This window comes from Aethalodelphis obliquidens, unplaced genomic scaffold (assembly GCF_003676395.1).
Source record: "Aethalodelphis obliquidens isolate GAN/ISIS:26980383/991018 unplaced genomic scaffold, ASM367639v1 scaffold2, whole genome shotgun sequence".
In the NCBI taxonomy this organism is placed as follows: Eukaryota; Metazoa; Chordata; class Mammalia; order Artiodactyla; family Delphinidae; genus Aethalodelphis; species Aethalodelphis obliquidens.
Window position 1 is genome coordinate 74585736 of NW_020837946.1, and position 17588 is coordinate 74603323.

Below are 17588 nucleotides of genomic sequence, written 5' to 3' on the forward strand. Positions count from 1 at the left end.
AATAGAGAATGTTGTGTGCGTTCTCTTAATTATAATGGGCAGTGACCTGGCAGTAGCACATTCACCTCTTTCTCTTAGTTAGTGAATGATTTCAGTTCTTGTGTCTCTTAATTCTTGGTAATGCCATGATTCCCATGACTCCCCAGGCAAAGATAAAAGGTTTTTCTTAAGTGAATCAGTTTGATCATATGTCTAATGGAGAAATCACAATGTGACCCAAATTATTTATTAATTCTTCCATTATAATAAAACAATTAATTCTTCTGCTGTGTTTGACCCTTTCTTATCAGGAAAATATCATTATTTTTGTAATCAAAATCCTGAGCATTTATTAAGGGGCTTGCTGTCCCACCACCTATTGTCTTGTCAGACAGTAGAAAGGGCTGCTTAGAAAGCTGGATTGATATCTGGGCATCTTACACACTAGAACCGTAGATCAGATTTGTAAATGTCCATATACAGGTTCTGAATGATAGTAGAGATAAGAATTCAAAAGTTTTCCAACTGATATCCTGGGGTATGTATGTATGTATTTGTTTGCTTTGTTTTTTGTTTGTTTGTTTCCAGTTTTATTGAGATATGCTAGTGGTTTTGAATTGCCTTCCTAGTTGTATGGATGGAACACTGAGTTTTAGTTCTGCTCAGTTAACAAGAGACACTAGGAATCTATACTTCCCTTGAGGGTTTACTTTAGGGTCAGAGTGGAAAAATCTAAAGTAATAGAAGATAATTTGGCTAAAAAGCATTTAACCACTCTTACTACTGTACATATGAGCATTCCCTACCATTATCCTTCTTAACTCTAATTCACTTATGTTTCACTGTGAATTAAATGGTGAAAAGATACATAAAATAAAAAAGGATATGACAGCTTTCTAAAAGGAAAAAGGATAGGAATGATAATAGTCTATAATGGCATTTAAGAGTCAAATACGACCTTTTCCCAGCTGAAGTGCATTGTTATTTAATTTAGAGGTCCAAAATGGGCTAATCCAGGCAGCAGATTTATTTATTTTGACTTTCATAGTGTTTTAAAAATGTTTAAATTGATGCCAAAATTTTAAAATCATGAGGGTTTTTTTGTTTGTTTTTTTCCCAAAAAAATCAATACTGGTTTCCCTTGGAATGTCAAAAGATTTAGCTGGTCTGGGCTCAATGCCTTTCCGGAAACAATAAGCTATTGCTGAGTGGTGTCTGCTTCTTTTAGATGGATGTCATATTTGTCCAGTATAATGATGGGCTACCCCTGGAAAACTTTACTCATTTTAATTAACTTTCTGGCCTGAGTGGGCATTTGAGTTTGAAATCCCTGATATAACTACTGACAGCTTTCTTTGTTAGGATTTTTATGAGCGTAGTAAAGCAATTTACTTTCAGGTCAATATGGATAACTTGATGGCTGTGAAAATATGAAGCATTTTTCTGTAGTGAGACTTAGAACTTATAGGAGGTCTTGCTAGGGTGAACAAGATGAAGGTATGTGTTCAAAGGTACTCAGTAGAGTTACTCTGTTTTTTATTTTATAAATTTCTAATTGCTTATGCCTAAAATTTTATTAGTTAATTTCTGTTAAGGATCAGAATTGGTAATTAGATGGTAAACAAAACAAAGAACTAGGAAGGAAAAATGAAAAGAAATTGCATCTCAGCACATATGTTGATTAATCCAGTTTCTAGACTTGAACTAGATTGCTGAAATCTGGTCCTTAAAGGTTTGCTTCCTGAGTATGAAAATTACAGAAAACCAAGTTGACGATCATATGGGTTAGCCCACTTTACTATTTCATAATAATTGGTTGACTTTAACAATTAACTCTTTCATGATAATTAAGTTAATAATGGAGCAAGAATATAAGCAATTATTCTAGCGGTCCATTTTTGAGGTCTAATAATGCCAACTAGATTTCATATTTGGTATTATATTACATGTCAGTGAACTGACACCACAGGGAATTCCATCAGAATGTATCTTCTTATAGTGTTGTCTAAATTTCTTTAATATATTGCATATAAGTACTGAAAAATCACATATACCAATTATCAAAATAACATGAATGCTTTTTCTGAGATTTAACTGCAATGACAGGGGAGATTTCTCTTCACTTAGTTAAACAATGAAACCAATTGGAGTTCTAGTAAAAGGGTGGTGTGCAATGGGAGAGTAAGGGAAAACTGCCAGTTTATAGAGATTAGAAGAAAGCTGTCTCTGAAAAAACAGGTAGTTCTTGCAATAGATTTGAATCCTAGGAAGCAAGGCTTCTCTGTTGGACATTTGTAGCCTTTAAGGCCATTTTGTTTAATCTTCCTACACTTATAAACCCAACCAAAAAAAAAATCCCTGTGTGATGAAATTTGCTTTTTATTATTTGCTTTTGAGAACCAGGACTCAATTCCCAGAGCAGGCAGTTAATGTTGGTTAATAAGAACTATGTTCAATGGCTTTTGTAGGTTTTTACTCCTTGTGTGCCACTTAAGTGAGAAAAAAAACAAAGAATTTTCCAATGACTTTGGACCTTTTTATAAGACATGCTTAATAATCATTTGAGCTCCATGTCTAGCTAGTGTAGTCAACTAGACTTCCCACTGGGGAGTGGATTTTTATCATGTTACCAAACTCTCAGAGTTTACCTAGAAGACTCATGATGAGCTGAGTAAAATCTGTTCAATTGCTCTTTTCTCACAGCAGAAGCTTAAGAGATTGAGAGAATCTCTGGTGATGGGATGTTTTTTATTTGCTTATGTTATATTATGAGGAGTCATACCATGTGTTTTAGTGAATGACAGGAAGTATTGGGAGTAAAATGGAGGAGAGATTTAGCACACTAAGACTTGATCATTTTATCTCTCCATGGGCATTCATAAATTTAAGTTTTCATATTTACTGTGTTAATTAATGTACATTTGATGCCTAAAACCACATGTAATATAATTACTTTTAGCTTTCTTTATTTTGCAAATAATGATGTATTATGAATCCTATTAATGATTCTATTTCAACTATTTTTATTTTACTTTGATGTTGAATATAGTGACACTACTTATCCATTGTTAAAGTCAGTCTAATAGAAAATATACATTTAGCAAGATCTCTCTACAGCCTGAATTTCTTCTTCTCTATTCTTTCCCTATCTTCTGGGAAGATTTGCTTGCCATATCAGTTTTCTCTTTCTCTGAATGCCTAGAGCACTAGTTTGTAATATCTACCACATATGCTGTCATTTAGATAGACGTATTGTTTTCAAGTTGTTCATTCATAGATTTTGTTTGAGATACCCAAGAACAGGACCATATCTCCCTCTATTTTTATTCCCACAATTCTGACACAATAGACATCTGATCATATAGGGCCAGTGAATACTTTACTGTCAAAATTATCTATTAAAATATCTACATCTTATTTTAAAAGTAACCTTACTCTTCCTATCTTAACATTTTCTTAGATATGGACTATTTCTCACTCTCCGTGATAACACTTACAATGGACAGCTTTGTTGAAAAGAATAATGTAATGCAATAGGTTTTCTGCCTTTTACACATGTAGAAACTATAGTTAGATTTGTATTTAAGGTATAAAAATTTACTCTCAAAACAATGCTCTCTCTGAAACTTTTCTCAAAAAGAGTCATTCTTCTCTCAATTTCTGGTCTTTCTGTTGCTCTGTCTTAGCCAAGGGCATTTTTTCTAATTCTATTCCTATAGCTTACTTTTTCTCTCTTGCCATTTCTGCTTGGATTTCCAAGGTCACAGGACACTGTTTTCCTTCAGAATTTCTACAGAAAATGTTGCTTTAATGCTTTACAGATTTTTAGCTCTCAAACTCAGTATGCAAAAGATAACGTTTTCCTTTACTTTTTTAAAACCCACCTAAATCTGACTCTGGGCTTCCCCTCTTGCAAGATTGTTTGCAAATTTAACCTAGAACTAAGATATAGGAGGCCTTTAAGAGTCACAGTCATGGGTTATACTGGTAACTTTAGAGATGTCCCTTTCAGTCTGAAGGCTCTTCAAATATTTTGTCATCCTTTGAACATAGGGACCCTGTGAGCCTGGGACTCCAGTGGCTAGGATCTGATCTTCTTAGTTATTCTACATATATCCACATGGTCACTGCCACTCCAGGGGTGACAAACAAGTCCTCTTACCTAACTTAGAGATTCTCCTTGACTTTGTAGTCAAGCTTTCTTCCTCAAAGCTCCCACTCTTGAACACTTGCTCTCATCTCCTCCTGTCTTTGACTCCATCTATACAGGTCAAAATTCCTAAGGCAAGAGCACACAAAACTGACTGCCTATCTGTGATGTGAAGAATAAAAAAATCTTCAAGGAGAAAGATGCATATTAACCTTGCCAGGAGCTACTGGTTTTTGTCCTGAAACATTTATCATAAGTTTGATCATGGGGAAACAATTGATACGCTTCAGAAAGCAAGCTCCGTTTTCTGAAGAACATGGAACAAGGAGGTGTGGAGAAGAGCACTCAAAATGGCCAGCTGGTTTGACAGGGCACAGGAGCTGCTATCATTCCTTCAAACCCAGGGCCAAGAGACCTGTGGTGCAATCTCATTTTCCTGCAGTGAGACCCAGACATGGCATGTGCCTCCGGACCACAAACAGAGGCTTCTCTTCTAAGTTTAAATTTATATACTTTCTTAAATGTAAACCCAGTGGGGAAAAATAATGTTTCAACTCTGCCCACTTTCAACTGTTGACAGTAGTGTCACTAAAGGCTCATAAATAAATGACATTATAAACAGGCTTTTGGAACATAATCTATTAGTATTTCTAGAATTTCTGTTCTGAAGTTGCACATAGGCACAAAATAAAAGACAAATGTAATTTATTTTTTGTGCTTTTCCCCCTTCCTTTAATTCTTTGCTTATCTTCTTTCTCTTATTCCAAATTAAATGATGTGTGTTCATGAGGGGAGCTGAACCCAGCGTCTTCCTCCATCTCTCGAAAGTCTCTTTATGACTCTTTTACTTCCCAAATCCTGGGCTGTCTTTCAATCAAGACACTGAATATTAGAATGAGAAAATACTTTCTCCTCATTTGATACCTTTCTGAACAAATTTTAAGAAACGTATTTACTTTTTTGTTACTGTGAAAATGATGATCAGGAAACTACTGGTGTTAATAGTCTTCCCTCCCTCTTTATCAAATGGTAAATTTCTGGTATATAGATTTCAGCTACAATGATATTGTGAGCTCTTAATCGCACACACTTGACTTTATTCTGCAATGGAGAGGATAATAAAAATGTCAAACCTCGCTCAAATTTTATTTTTATGAAAACACCCTTTTCATATGAATATATAGGAGATAAAATCTTCTGTAATGTTAAGGTAGGAAAACAAATTCTGGCGTAATAGCTTAAAGAAAAATATTGTCCTCCATGGATGTTTATATCTATAAGAAAGCTTTTAAAATGCTCAGTTACTTTCTATATATATTTGAAATAACATTGAAAGGATGAAAAAGAACTCTGAAGTATAAATGTTCATGCCTAATCATGGAATAACAAATCTAAAAAAAAAGTTTAGTAGTATTTTTTTCTCAGATCACCTAGAGATTTTAATTAGTGAGTTATGAGTTGGCATGGAGGGGAAAAAAAACAGTTTTCTGAATGTTTGGTCTTCCTGCAGAATCAAACTAAAGTTTTCAATAATTCTGCTCATGAGTTAGGTCAATTTTAGGCTCAAATTATTTGAGTGTTATATCTACTCGGTTGTTCCTAGTTTCTGATCTGAAACTGAGGAAGATTTTTCCAATTAATCTCTGTCTAGAAGAAATATGTTTATCAGATAACCATAGTCTCTGACTTCCTATCTGTTTCAATGGAAATCTGCCATTAGGCACAAGATATTCTTTATTCTTCCTTCATATCATCAAAATTCCTAAATCTACCCTGGGGGCATAGATGTTAAAATTGTTTGATTATCCTGGAATTCTGGTACCCAAAGCAAGTGGTGCAAGTGTTTTCAACTTCCACCTATGTTAAAGTGAAAACAGATAATGTCAACTATCGTAGTAATTTCTATACAGATAGAACAATATGCCTCCCTGATAGAATCTTCAAAAGTAAGCAACTCTTTCTCACAATTCTTGTGGTGAATCCAATGGTGTCTTAATGCAGTGGGCAGGATTAGGGCATGGGAACATTTTTTTGACATGATTCTCTCTAGGGAATTTAACTTTATTCCTGGCACAAGTACTAAATGGTAAGAGAGCTAGTACCTTCACCTCTTCAAAATGTGGTGCAATTTTCATAACTGTACAACCTCATCTCTGTTTGAAATTTAAGATTTTGTACATGTGATTGGACAGCTAGTTATAAAACGGAAAATGTTTTAAGTCGAATTTGTTGACAGCGGTAATGTGAAATTTGCATGATCTGTCTTTCAAGTTATAGTACCATATTTGGCTACAGATATGTATTTTTACTTTTTTTGCTTTTACATTTTGTGATGTCACCTGTACTCATCTGTCTGATAGAATTCTAAAACTATTTATTATTCTGGTTTCTAGCTCTGTCCAGATGTTTAGCCACAGGGCAGTGTTACTGCCCAGATTAGTACAGCTGGTTAGAAGCACTGTGCTAAATATGTAGAGCATCTGTGGTTTGTCTTGGGAGGTTGAATTTCAATTTACTGAATGTGCAGCTAACTTACAAAGATCTTGCGTCTCAGTTAAACCGACTAAGGAGCAAAACTAATTTTAAAAGCCAAGAATAAATAGTATAACAGAAAATTTTTAAAAAACAAATACCCCAGACTACATAAATAGACTGAAAATAAATATTTAAATAAAACTCTACTGTTATATATGGAAAGCATGAGTCTATTTTTCAATATTGATAGAAGAAAACAGGACATATTTGCAAGGTAACCTGAAATCTAAACTTTTTGATTTCATTAAGAATTTAAGAGGCCACCATTTCTTCCTGTGCCCTCTCTGCTTTGGTGTTTACTTTTAAGTAAGAGAAAAAAAATTGAGTCAAATGTAGTCATTCCAACAACATTATACTGAGCCAAAATTAATCAGACAGCAACTACAGCTTATACCACTTATGATTACACTTGTGCTGTTTAGATGAATTTCCTGGCTTAATATTCTGCTAGGAGGTCTTTTGTCATTATTCAGACATTTGGAAAATGGATTTTATGAAAAAATATTCTAACAGTGGATGCTTATAAAACCTTCCCGTGAACATCTGCGACAAATTAAATAAGCTTGTGAATATAATAAATAAGCTAACTTGAAAAGTACTGGGGAGTAAACAAGACTTGATTCTGTTTTCTTTGGCTAGCTACAAATAATTTTATTTGTAAAGGTTTTTGCAGTCTCTATAATATACACGCCAGATACCTGCCTGATATAAGGGACCACCAGACTGATTAGTTAAAAAAAAAAAAAAAAAGGCAGAACTAAAGTGCAACAGATTCCACACATAACATGAGTTTGGAATTATGTAGTTTTTGAACATCTAAATGTGTGAGAATTCATTGGCTCTTTATTTTCTTTGGGCTATGCTGTGGACTGAATGTGTCCCCTCCAAATTTATATGTTGAAGCACTAACCCCTCATGTATCTGTGCTGAAGATAGGGCTTTCAAGAGGTGACTAAGGTTTAATGAGGTCATAAGGGTGGAGTTCTGATCTGCAAGAATTGGTGTCTTCACAAAAGAGGAAGAGACACCAGAGATTGCTGTCTCTCTGCCATGTGAGGACACAGTCATAAGGCAGCTATCTGCAAGCCAGAAAATAATTCTCACAAGAGCCAGACCATGCTGGTATCCTGATCTCAGAATTCCAGCCTCCAGACTGTGAGCAAATACATTTCTGTTGTTTAAGCCACCTAATCTATGGCATTTTGTTACAGCAGCCCAAGCAGACTAAGGCAGGCTAACTCATTCAGTAATGACACCTGTTTTAGAGGAAGTACTTCTTCATCATTGAACCAGGTTATAAGCTTCTTTATAGTTCAAATATTTCTAAGGGGTTTGCACAGTTGATTTCAGCTTGCTTTGAATGTACCAGTAGAGATATTTAGAAACTGTAATTAACAAATGAGTAAATTAATTGTCATAAGCTTTATTTTTCAAGAAAGTGAACTCTACACTTTGGTTATCACAAAACCATTCTCTGGGATGACACATGCCATGAGGACAGGAGAGAGCCCCTCGGGAATTTTAAAGATCATTACCTGTTTAAAAGACCCATGGGACCTTTCCAGTTTCCCCGAAATTGGTAACAATATCTGGCTTTCAAAAACAGGAGAAATTAAACTTTATAGCATTTTGCTATTGGAATGACCTACTCCATGGAATTATAGAAGCAAACTAATCCTTTAGGAGCGATGGCTCTATCAATCTTTAGATTTTTCTAATGTGGAAGCTACTCAATTGCATCTCAGAAATCAGGGAGGTAATTACTCATGCAGACAGCACAAAATGAAAGAAAAAAATGCAAGTTCTGCTGAGTATCCCTTTTAGAACAAGCCGTGGAACAAGGAAAACAGCCTCTATAATCAGTCAAATTCTTCCACTAATTTTTCAGGTGTTGAAGGCTGTAGTGAGAATACATGCTATGAAAGTTAACAAAGCAAAGTGGCTTTAAGAGTGGATTTTATAAGAGAGAGAAAAAGAGGAAGAAGCATTTCTTATTTTTAAGCAAGAATTCTACTGGGACTGAAGTTCAGATTCTTCCAACTTTATTGCTTTAAGTAAATGTTCTAGGACTTAAATCTGATGGTATCTTACGGGTCATTTACCCAAAGTCTCATCACTCTATAAATTATAAATATTATACAAAATATTAATCAGTGAGGTGAATTAATTCAAATTTTTGCCTGGGACTAGTTGGGATTTTCAAAAAAACTAGGAAAATGAATAAACTGTATGAAGGAATTTCAGAGCTTCTGCATTGGTACATTCTAGATTACTTCAAATTTTTTCATATTCCAAAAATCTAAATAATTTTAGATTTTTCTAGCTGAAAATGTACTTTGCCATAAAATGTTTGCCTGTAAGCATTTAAATAACTAAGAAGACTCCAGTTTCTTTCCAAAAAAGTGAAGGGAGATAGCACTGTTATTATGTAGCTTGCAGACATTGGGTTTGGCATTGCTTGATTTTCTGTTTTTTATATGGTGCACACAAAAATTTGGTTATCAGTACTCTCTCCCTTCTACTCAACCTTTCCTGTTCCCCAGTAAGACCTATATATTTCTTATGTAAGGTGTTTAATTTGAATATTTAATTTTAATTAGCATGTTTCTTTCTTTTTAAGGAAAACAAAGAAGGGAGGTTAAGGGTAAGCAAGCTGGTCATTATTGTGATTATGGACTCCAAATTTGCTGACTTCCAGTTGAAGTTCCTTTTATAAATAATCCATCTTTCAGATTGCCAGCCATATGAGAGCACTTTTGTACCATGAAAATGCTAAAAAATGATACAGTTTTCTTAGACTGCTAGCTTTTAGGTGATGCTGTGTTTACAGGGATGAGAAATAGCTTTAAAGAATTTTGATATTTCTAATCTATATAAATGAGCGCTATACACTTGATTTTAGCAGTACTTTTTTTTCCCTGAGAGTTGTGCAATTGTGACTTTTGTAATCATTTAAAAAGCCATCGGTGACAGTAGGCCAAGAAACAGAAGGAGTGGAGGTTTAGTGTTCGTTATTAGAGCTGGGCTTTTGTGTGGCCTTTAGAAATCACAGGCTGCTGAGGTTTCCTTTTGGACAGTTTCCAGATAATGCAAAGCTGAGCTGCTTTTCTTCAGAAATTCAATTCAAAGTTCACAAAACTGTAATAGGATATAAATATTGAGTTTTGTGTCTTCTCTCACTCTTTCTACTTACAGCTGTTTTGTACCAAATTGTCATTTTCCAGATTGATAAGAATCTTACTGGATGACATAGTCTTTGAATAATTAATGGAGTTCAGTCTTGATGCCTAACATTCAAAAAATGAACCAGAATTCAAAATGTGTTGAAAAATAAATGTATCAAATTAATACTGTTGTTGAAAGTTTATATAAATAAAGCATGCCAACTATAATCATGGGAGACCTATATTCATTTCTGTCATATTGGTTTTTTGAAAAGTTCTTAATTTCTCTTTTTCTACATGCTTTTTCACATAAATAGCTATAGGGGTAGGACAACTGACATAAAGACACACATACACAAAATGTTATGGGGTATGAAAGGGAGGGAGATAGTACAAACAGTGTGTATGTCAAGGAAAATGCCATGGAAGAAGTGACATTTAAAATGGACCTTAAAGTGGAGTTTAGGATTTCTTTTGGCAGAGACGATCTCAGTGATGCTTTGGGTAGAATAATCTGACCACAGTGTGTGGGATGGATAAATATGAACAGGGAAAAATAAGACACAAGTTCTGACAGTTAAAGTAGGGAATATAAAAGGTGTGAACCAGGGTGGTGACAATAAGAATGGGAAGGAGGACACGTAATGCAAAAGGTACTGAAATTTGGAAACTAGTTATAAAATTCAGAGTAATAAAGGAGAAAAATATGAATCTACTTTTTTGAGTTAAGAAACTGAAATATGATTGAGATGTAAAAAATGTACAAATGTTGAGTTTGTTATTGCAAGTAGGGAACTAGGATCAGGAGTTAAGTGTTATATCTGGGAGTCATTTCTATAAGTGTGATAATTGAGGCAATGGGCATGATTGCATTTCCTGAATAGAAAAGTGTAGAAAGAGAAGGGAAAGTTCTTAAGGACAGAAGTTTAGCAAATAGATTTCCCAGATGACAGGATAAAAAAAAGTTATTCCAAGGTAACCTTACTTATGTCAGACATTCTAACAGAGGAAATTTTCAAGGAAGCTTAGTTAAAATAATCCAAGATTCAGAGATAAGGAAGAGGATGAGGACCAAGGCTGAAAACTAATCAAGGTTAAATTTTCTTTTCTAACTCCGTTTATTCATATACAAATGAATATTTATATGTAGATGATATATAGATTTTCTTTGTGATAATCTATCCTAATAGAACAAGTTTTTTCTTAAAAAAACTTGTTCGCATTGTTTATAATTTTGACACATTTCCTTTATGATTTATATATGGTAGAAATAAAAGATGGCTTTTGAGAACTGATGACCTAAGACATTTTCCTCTTGTTGTCACTCATTTCCCCTTAGGCAAGTGTTTCATCTTCTCCCTTAGCCAATCCCCCCTCCCCCCGCCTCTGCCTCTCTCTTTCTCAAACTTAGACCATAAATTGAGTAGAGCCTCAGAAAATAATAAATACGTTTCCAGTTAGAAGATAAACAACCTGGTAAGCATTAGAATGCCCTGAGGCCATGTCTTTCTCCACTCAGAAAACATTCACTTCTTGTTTATTCAGAAATAAAATGGCATCCTTGGAAGGAAGAAAAACATATGTGTGCCCTCAAGAGTGAACTCTCTGTCTAGTAGGAGAAAACAGCAAAAAGCTGGTCCTATCATTTTTCATTTTTGCTTTAGAAAACACAAATGCCTTTTGATGTCAAAGTAAGAGGGCTGAAATTTGAATAGAATACATTTCTTCAGTCATACAAGCAAGAAGCCTTTTTTTTCTTTTTTCATGCTCTTAACATCCTTGTTAAGAGGGTGAAAAAGGGAAAAATCTCTCCTAGGGAAGGAGGTAGGTGGAGAAATTGTGTTGGACACTGCTGGAATCCTCATATCCTGTTTCCCTTCATTGTCATCCTAGAATAAACCAACCACAACAGTATTGCAACAGTACACTCAGGACTTCTCTGCTCACTGAAAAAGGAATGGTGATGCTCTTACCTATGGCATCTTTATTTCCTAAATGTGAGTCACAAAAATCCTAAATACTTTCTAATGGTCAGTAAATTGTTCTCTACTGAGAGATAATATTGTTGAGTTTTTAGCTATACTAGCCTGTTTATTCTTCTAGATGGAATTTAGAATAATTTTCTGAAGTTAAAAAAGTAACAGAAACATTGGATTTTTATCAGAATTACTTTGAAAACCTAGATGATTGGTCATCAGTCAATGTCTTCTTATGGAGAAATATGGCAGGTCGGTTCTTTACCTATAGTCTTCCTTCATGGACGCCACTTTTGTTGCTAGAATTACCCTTAGTCAATATTTTTGTTGCTATTGTGAGTGGAGTATTTTATTCCATTATTTACAATTGGTTTTTGATATCATAAAAGAAAAAACATCAATTTTTAAAGTACACTTAGGCACTTGTCAGTATTCAGCATTATTATAAAAACTACAGTGTTTCCATTAACTGGAAACTAAGCTCAAGCAGCCAAATAGTAAAAATAATATTAATAAAATGTTAAGTTGGGCCTTACTATGGGGCATTTTAGTAAATTTTTCTAATGACGATCTCATTTAGTCTTCACAGTAACCTGTGAAGTTGGTGCTTCTGTGGTCTCTGTTTCTAGATGAGGAAATTGAAGCTTAAGGATGTTCCTTTGTGGTCATACAGCTGGTAAGAGGGGAATTCTGGATTCAGGCCAAAGCAATTTGACATGTTTTTAACCTCTGTGCAAAAATCCTCTTACTAGCTGGTGGTATTGATAAATATGCATATGTAATTACACACTATAATGAGGTAAACTGACTTAACAAGAGACATCAGAATTCTCCTTAGGAAGGAACTTTGCTTGTTTGTTTAGAGAAACAGAGTTACGTTTTTTGGTTAGATTTAGAAAGCTGGAAGAAGCAAGAGACTGTAGGAGAATTTCTGCATCCTCCAACATCAGAAATGAACAGAAATTTGGGGATGGGGAAAGCCAAATATGCTTTTGTTGATAGTAGTAAGAAAGAAGAGAGAAGAGCAAGGAACAAAGAGCAAGGCAGAAGAGACAAGGATAATTACCTGGGCACCTGCTGACATCTTGGGGAGAGCACTGGATTTCTCCCTGAATTGATGGGGCTATGTCAGTTCTATCTAATTTAAGAGGAGAGGTGACATTGGGGCTAAATTAATAAAATATATACAATTCCTAAAGAATCATTGGTGTTTGTCATTTTCTTAGTAATTTGAGAACCATTTTTGCACCAAACAAAGGTAACTATTATGAAAGATAGAACCCTTTTGATGTAAATACAGTAGATGAGAGCAAGCTTTAAATTGATGAAAGGCATAATGGGAACATTTGACTTGCCCTTGTGCAAGTAATGTGTTTTGCTTGAATGGTGAAACTGAGCATTAAATCCATAGCTTATTTAACTAACAACTTGTAAAGAGACACACAGAATGATAACATTCATTGTTGTAACTAGCCACCTTCACGTACTTTGTTTTTCATAAAAACAAAATTTTGTTTTTGTCAAAAATTATCTTGAGATTTGTCAGAAGACAGTCATACTATCTGCAGATAACGTTATCTCCTCTTTACCAATAATATTTATTAATATAGTAAATGGTTTATCATATAGGTGAGAACTGTCCCTGGTTTACCTAGATTTTATTTGTAGTTTAAATCAGGAATTGGTATTATATTCTACTAAACTCCTCATTAAGATATATTCAAACAATTATGTTTTTTTGAAAATTTGTATAATTTGTTAATTTATTACTTAAATTAAATAATATACATAAATACTATTTGGTTGTGGTGAATACTTATAATGCTGTTTAAATTAAGTTGCCCTTATTTTATTTAGCATTACTTATCTGTGTTTATAAGTAAAAGCATCTTATTTTTCCTGTTTTTGTAAGATTTTAACGTTTTGGAATGGAAGATTTGCTAACTTAATAAAAGCTCATCTTAGATAGAAGAAAGCAATGAAAAGATCTATTTCCTAAAAAAATGAAAGAACCCACTAGTAAAATGAGGTTATTTTGGTGAAAGCAAAATATATAAAGCAAAAAAGTAAAACAAACAAACAAACCCAAAATCCACCCATAGCTCCACAGAAGTGTTTTTATATTTCATATTTTAATACATTTTAAAACAATAAAAATTTTTATAATTTTGAAATAAACTCTTTACATTGTTTTCTTTCTGTTATTGGTGTATTTTTAACAATATGTTTATTTCATTAGAATCAGGAATTGGAGGTGTTGAATAAATTATTTTTTGTAAATTCACTAATTTTTGACTTTTTTATTTTCCTTTGTATTCCTTGGGCTAATGTTGCCTTTTTTCTACCTTCTAGAGCTGCATTTTAATTTATTTTTAAATTCTATTTTTGGAAATAAAAACATTATATAGCAGCAAATTTACCATTGAACATTATTTTGACTTTATTCCATAGGCCGAGTTGTGTGGATTTTTATTTTTGTTAGTTTTTAGATCAGTTAACTAATTTTCATTTCTCCTTTGACACTGTAATCTTATTTCCAAGTTTTGGAGAATATTATTATTGTTATTATTTTAAGTTTTATTACTTGTTTCTAGTTTATGGCACTGTGGGTAAGAGAACACAGTCTGAATTCTCTTTATGTTTTGAGTTGTCAATGTACTGTTTCTTTTGTGTAGCTTTTTATAAGATTTGTTTTTGATCCTTATAAGAAGGTAAACTCTATAGAGAGCAATTTACTGAAAACTAGAATTTACCTTTTTTTTTATTACTGAGAGAAATTTATTTATTTATTTAAAAAAATTTTGAATTTTATTTTATTTATTTTTGTATACAGCAGGTTCTTATTAGTCATCAATTTTATACACATCAGTGTATACATGTCAATCCCAATCACCCAATTCATCACACCACCACCACTACCCCCCTGCTGCTTTCCCCACTTGGTGTCCATACGTTTGTTCTCTTCATCTGTGTCTCAATTTCTGCCCTGCAAACTGGTTCATCTGTACCATTTTTCTAGGTTCCACATATATGCATTAATATACGATATTTGTTTTTCTCTTTCTGACTTACTTCACTCTGTATTACAGTCTCTAGATCCATCCACGTCTCAACAAATGACCCAATTTTGTTCCTTTATATGGCTGAGTAATATTCCATTGTATATATGTACCACATCTTCTTTATCCATTCGTCTGTTGATGAGCATTTAGGTTGTTTCCATGACCTGGCTATTGTAAATACTGCTGTGAACATTGGGGTGCATGTGTCTTTTTGAATTATGGTTTTCTCTGGGTATATGCCCAGTAGTAGGATTGCTGGATCATAATGGTAATTCTATTTTTAGCTTTTTAAGGAACCTCCGTACTGTTCTCCATAGTGGCTGCATCAATTTACATTCCCACCAACAGTGCAAGAGGATTCCCTTTTCTCCGCACCCTCTCCAACACTTGTTGTTTGTAGATTTTCTGATGATGCCCATTCTAACTGGTGTGAGGTGATACCTCATTGTAGTTTTGATTTGCATTTCTCTAATAATTAGGGATGTTGAGCAGCTTTTCATGTGCTTCTTGGACATCTGTATGTCTTCTTTGGAGAAATGTCTATTTAGGTCTTCTGCCCATTTTTGGATTGGGTTCTTTGTTTTTTTATTACTGAGCTGCATGAGTTGTTTATATACTTCGGAGATTAATCCTTTGTCAGTTGCTTTGTTTGCAAATATTTTCTCCCATTCTGAGGGCTGTCTTTTCGTCTTGTTTATGGTTTCCTTTGCTGTACAAAAGCTTTGAAGTTTCATTAGGTCCCATTTGTTTATTTTTGTTTTTATTTCCATTACTCTAGGAGGTGGATCAGAAAAGGTCTTGCTGTGATTTATGTCACAGAGTGTTCCTCCTATGTTTTCCTCTAAGAGTTTTATAATGTCTGGTCTTACATTTAGGTCTCTAAACCATTCTGAGTTTATTTTTGTGTATGGTGTTAGGGAGTGTTCTAATTTCATTCTTTCACATGTAGCTGCCCAGTTTTCCCAGCACCACTTATTGAAGAAGCTGTCTTTTCTCCATTGTATATCCTTGCCTCCTTTGTCATAGATTAGTTGACCATAGGTGAGTGGGTTTATCTCTGGGCTTTCTATCTTGTTGCATTGATCTATGTTTCTGTTTTTGTGCCAGTACCATATTGTCTTGATTACTGTAGCTTTATAGTATAGTCTGAAGTCAGGTAGTCTGATTCCTCCAGCTTCGTTTTTTCCCCTCAAGACTGCTTTGGCTATTCGGGGTCCTTTGTGTCTCCATACAAATTTTAAGATTATTTATTGTAGTTCTGTAAAAAATGCCATTGGTAATTTGATAGGGATTGCATTGAATCTGTAGATTGCTTTGGGTAGTATAGTCATTTTCACAATATTGATTCTTCCAATGCAAGAACATGGTATATCTCTCCATCTGTTGGTATCATCTTTAATTTCTTTCATCAGTGTCTTACAGTTTTCTGCATACAGGTCTTTTGTATCCCTGGTAGGTTTATTCCTAGGTATTTTATTCTTTTTGTTTCAATGGTAAATGGGAGTGTTTCCTTAATTTCTCTTTCAAATTTTCATCATTAGTGTATAGGGATGCAAGAGATTTCTGTGCATTAATTTTGTATCCTGCAACTTTACCAAATTCATTGATTAGCTCTCCTAGTTTTCTGGTGGCATCTTTAGGATTCTCTATGTATAGTAGCATGTCATGTGCAAACAGTGACAGTTTTATTTCTTCTTTTCCAATTTGTATTCCTTTTATTTCTTTTTCTTCTCTGATTGCCGTGGATAGGGCTTCCAAAACTATGTTGAATAATAGTGGCGAGAATGGACATCCTTGTCTTGTTCCTGATCTTAGAGGAAATGCTTTCAGTTTTTCACCATTGAGAATGATGTTTGCTGTGGGTTTGTCATATATGGCCTTTATTATGTTGAGATTGGTTCCCTCTATGCCCACTTTCTGGAGAGTTTTTATCATAAATGGGTGTTGAATTTTGTCAAAAGCTTTTTCTGCATCTGTTGAGATGATCATATGGTTTTTATTCTTCAGTTTGTTAATATGGTTTATCACATTGGTTGATTTGCATATACTGACGAATCCTTGCATTCCTGGGATAAACCCCACTTGATCATGGTGTATGAGCCTTTTAATGTGTTGTTGGATTCTGTTTGCTAGTATTTTGTTGAGGATTTTGCATCTATATTCATCAGTGATATTGATCTGTAATTTTCTGTTTTTGTAGTATCTTTGTCTGGTTTTGGTATCAGGGTGATTGTGGCCTCACAGAATGAATTTGGGAGTGTTCCTTCCTCCACAGTTTTTTGGAAGAGTTTGAGAAGGATTAGTGTTAGCTCTTCTCTAAATGTTTGATAGAATTCACCTGTGAAGCCGTCTAGTCCTGGGCTTTTGTTTGTTGGAAGATTTTTAATCACAGTTTCAATTTCACTGCTTGTTATTGGTCTGTTAATATTTTCTATTTCTTCTTTGTTCTGTCTCAGAAGGTTGTGCTTTTCTAAGAATTTGTCCATTTCTTCGAGGTTGTCCATTTTACTGGCATATAGTTGCTTGTAGTAATCTCTCATGATCCTTTGTATTTCTGCAGTGCCAGTTGTTATTTCTCCTTTTTCATCTCTAATTCTGTTGATTTGAGTCTTCTCCCTTTTTCTCTTGATGAGTCTGGCTAATGGTTTATCAACTTTGTTTATCTTCTCAAAGAACCAGCTTTTAGTTTTATTGATCTTTGGTATTGTCTCTTTGTTTCTTT